Raw genomic sequence first — 4,567 nt, 5'->3', positions numbered from 1 at the left:
GGTGGTAAAGGGGCTTGATTGGTCACAACGATTATTAGGGAACTAGGAAAATCTCGGCGTGGTTGAACACATGGAGCATTTGGAAGATGTATGTGGCGATAACTTAACTAAAGAAAGTGACAGTTCAGAATCAGAGACGGATTCTGATAACTCATTGGCTGAACAAACTGAATCTTTCGCCTGCATGGCAAAGATCGAGGAGGTTTGTACTAACTCTTATTTTAAATTATCCATGAATGAGTCACACGAGACGATAACAACCCAAGTCGTTACCGAGTGCGAGAGTTGTGGTGAACTTAAGTGTAAACTTGAGTCTGCTTTACAACAAAATACTCTACTCGTAAACAAGCTTTCCATGATAAATGATTACTTTAGTTGAAAATCCAAACTGTTGGATCAATCTACTCTTAAAATCAAGAATCTGTCTGAAAGCAATCATGATTTGAATGTACAAGTTAGTTGCAAACTCGTGATTATTGAGCAACACTTTCAGGAGATTCTCAAACTCCGAACCAGTATCACAAAATTAGAGAACAAGGCCTTAGATTTTAAAAATAAACTTGGTAAATTTAGAGACTCATCATTTCTCCTAAATGAAATAATTGAGGTTAATTATTCACATAAAAAGAATGGTAAAGCTGGTTTGGGATATGTGTAGGTCCCTCCTAATTTCAAAGGTGACTACACAAGCATTCCTGATGTTGTTGAGCAATCTACGACTTCGGAAAAGCCCGTTGTTAATCCAATGAATTCTAAAAGTGTTGAAACAATAAAACCGAAGACTCAAGAACCTTTGCATATTAAAAGCAACTCAGTCTTTACTGAGAATGAACTTGATGGTTCTATTGAGGAATTAAACGAACCAGAAGTGATTGTGAAAAATAAGCATATTCCTTCTGACAATCACATTCTGTGTGAACCGAGGAATTAGAACAAGCCGTTTATGGTTCTAAATCCTCGGGTAATTCCTTGAATAAACCAAAAGTCTCATTTAAAGTAAAGAAATTAGACAAACCTCAAGTGTCTGATGAGGATTTGATGAGATTCATTAATCTTCAAAGTGAGTCAATCAAAGGCAAAGTTTTTAAATTAAAGGGTTTATCGAAAGTATTTTCAGATAAAGAAGTTCCCTTGAATCTTCTTAAAACCCGAAATGATCGAGAGTGTCTTCAATGATGACACATCAAAAGTTACCAAACTTGAACAAGAATTTCTGAAATCTAAATCATCTAATGTTCGCGTGAAACCAACTGTAAATAATTTTAAACCAATAAAATATGTAAAATCATCGAGATTGGAGAATTCATCGAATATTACCAATCTTGAATTTTATAAAAACAAAAAGGTATTAACAGATAAGGTTTCAAATTTGGTAACTATTGAGAATCAAAAGATTGATGTTTGTAAGACCCTGAATCCCAGGAATCCTACAGTTGGTCATCATATCCAAAAATTCTCAAAAATTTAGAGACAAACAAATTCATCTTAAGAAAATCGTTTCAGAGTAATAAACAGCGGAATAAGGAAAATCAAAATTTCCAAAACCGGGAAAATGTGATTTTAAACCCAAATCAATTCATTTTATTTTAAAACCTGTTCAGAGAACATAATCAGCGGAAAATCACAAGTACTAAAACAAGTTCCACAAAGCCGGGAATGATGACCAAAACAAACTTTAGATATATCTAGTAATAGTTAAAAAGAAACAGTCTTCATTATTGAAATTCCCGACTAGATATGCCTTCAATCGCCCAAGTAGTCTCGAGCACGTCCAAGCAGTAAGCATCATCCTCTAAGCCAGAAACTCACACTAACATACACACAAAATTAGCTTGAGCTGAGTGAGCTCAAGTTTTAACAATGGACATTTAAATAAATCATTCCAAGAGTTGAAATATAAAAACGGGATCTGGACAGTTAGGCCATAATAAACAATAAGTGGTCATACTTATATATCTATATAATTATACCCCTATGCTTAACATCCAAGTAATAACATCAGGGTCGAGCACACGTACAACCTAAACACGTAACATTCCATCCGATGGTGATCATGCCACACGAGCCTCCCCCCTTACGGGCTTTCCAGGGCCCACCACAGGATTTTAGAACCTAAGTAGTATAGTTTGCCCGGCCAAGATCACCATCCATCCGTATGCAAACACAAAGTAGGCATACGCAAACATCCTTAGTCAATAACGACTAATTAACGTCGCCAATTATTGGACATAAAGTAACGCATGTATAAACATACGTGTGTGTGTGTGTGTGTGTGTGTTTATATATATATATATCATTCCAAAATATATCATAATAAAAGTAAGCCTATGGTCATAAAGTAACACATGTGTATACATATATAAATATCATCTCAATGCATGCTATGATACAAGTAAGTGTATATCCTTGAGCCTAGGCCATAAGTAATATATATAACCTTAAGGAATATATGACCATAAGCGAGTCTCAAATATCCTAAGGCATAGAATATAATTCACACATACTTTCTTCAACCCACAAACACAAGTAAGGCCATGTAATACCATCCAATTAGTTTAAACGAGTAAAATCTGGTAAAGTTGTAATAAGGTGTGTATGCTAGCACAAAACGTCAAAATGTAAGAAGGGGCATCATGAACTCACCTGACATGAGGCATGCAATCACAACGGGCTAGAGGACCCTTAAGTATCCCACAACTCAAAAGCCTGTCAGATTATGAACAATAATTACTAAAGTTACCGAATCGACTCGTTTATCCTACGAAGCGTTCTAACATGGTTTGATCTACCTAACGCCTCGACCACGCCTTCATTTAAAACAACCCTAGGGGCCTTGAATTAACCAAAACCACCCAAAGAAAAACCCGAAAGTAGACAATTCCCAAATTACCCCCGGAAGTGTTAGGTGAGGCGAATATGCTCGTTTAAGAGTTATTTAGGCACTTAACATCCAAATCAGCCCCGTGTGCACCAAATTTAATAAAATCACAGCCAACAAGTTCACACGACACTACACGAGTTGGATGGGTCGGCAACTGGCAAACACAACGCACCAACTATCAAATAAATGCGAATTCGCGTTGTACCGACCCGTTTGAGTAACCGACAACCAATTCTGCCCCAATATTTAAACAAATAATTTTCCAACAGCCCGTAAATCAAACCGAGCTACCCGAACTGAATTGATCGTTAATTACTTCAACCCTCGCGTTAAAAGCAACAATTCACTATTCTAGACAACCGAATACTAACTTTCAATCTATCACTATTGACCAATCAAACGAAAACCATAGCCCACGATATTAAAGTATGACATACATGACATACCTAGGAAAAAGATGGAGCAAAAACTTCACTTAAACAGCCCCGACAAAAACACAATTGGACAGCCACAGGTTAAGCCTAAAACGAACGTATCGATCAATAACGAGTATAACATGCGGGTTTTAGCATGCAAAGATGTATTTTATTATACAGGAAAACCAGAGAATTAAATTATGACATTTTAACCAGAATTGCATAAATGTCTTAGGTTTATAAAAATATTTTTATTATATTTTTCTAGTGGGACACAAAAATCTTAAACATTCCTCCAACACAGAAGGGTACGTGCAGCTATTTCAGTGCGCAGCAAAAAGTGTTTTATTTATTTAAAAATCATTAACAAACCAAATTAAACGATTCCGATTGGGTTGTAATATTAAATCAAAATATGAACTTTCAGAAGTGAAATTAACCAATTTGGACTTGTAAAAAAAAAGTTATGATGTCGGGAAGACAGACCAGAATCCGTCACCCCACATCAGCTTTGACACACGTTTTTATAAAATCATAAAATCCATTCAAACCTCGTCCAAAAATTACAAATTATACCTTTCTGGAAACTAGACTCAAAGTAGAACATCATGGAAACAAGAATCAATCAACAACTACAAACTTTCATCAAGTTTAATAATGAAAAATAATTATATTAAGGTAGGACCAACATTGAATTAGAGTCAGGAGGCTGGAGAATGGCTGGAACCTGCACGAAAATCGAGGAGGAGACCCCCCTATGCTGCCGATCGGAAATTAGGAGGATGGAAGCAAGTTAGGGTTTATGTTATAAAAATTTTACATCTAGGCCCTTCCACTTGTAAAACGTGATAACTTGGATGAAAGGTTAAATAAGTTAACTTACAAGAATGACAAGGAGGTCCCTGAGGAATGCCGGATCAAACCGGATAAATATACAAACTCTACAACGTGCATGCCGTTAATCAAAACTATCGGGTGCTACATACTAATATAACACTTTAAGTTATAAGATGCGATGTTTTGGGAAAAGTATGGATAAACGGACTTTTAAAACGTATTACAATACTCTAAATTAGAAAAATGAAACCCTGCCTTTTAAATGAACATTTATAAAAGATTAAGCCGATTAACAAAATTTATGGGCGTTTCAAGTCCACCCTCCTTACAATGGGATTCGTCCCCGAATCCCGTTGTAATAAGAACGGAAGCGGACAGATACTGAAACCTAATCATCTAATCACACAAGAGGACGATGGAGGCAAAACTCCTA

The sequence above is a fragment of the Bidens hawaiensis genome, unplaced genomic scaffold (assembly GCF_021521415.1).
Source record: "Bidens hawaiensis isolate Kalapana, Puna unplaced genomic scaffold, B.hawaiensis_p1.1 tig00000284_1, whole genome shotgun sequence".
In the NCBI taxonomy this organism is placed as follows: domain Eukaryota; kingdom Viridiplantae; phylum Streptophyta; class Magnoliopsida; order Asterales; family Asteraceae; genus Bidens; species Bidens hawaiensis.
The sequence above is the reverse complement of the archived record's forward strand: the minus strand, read 5'-3'. Positions refer to the sequence as shown.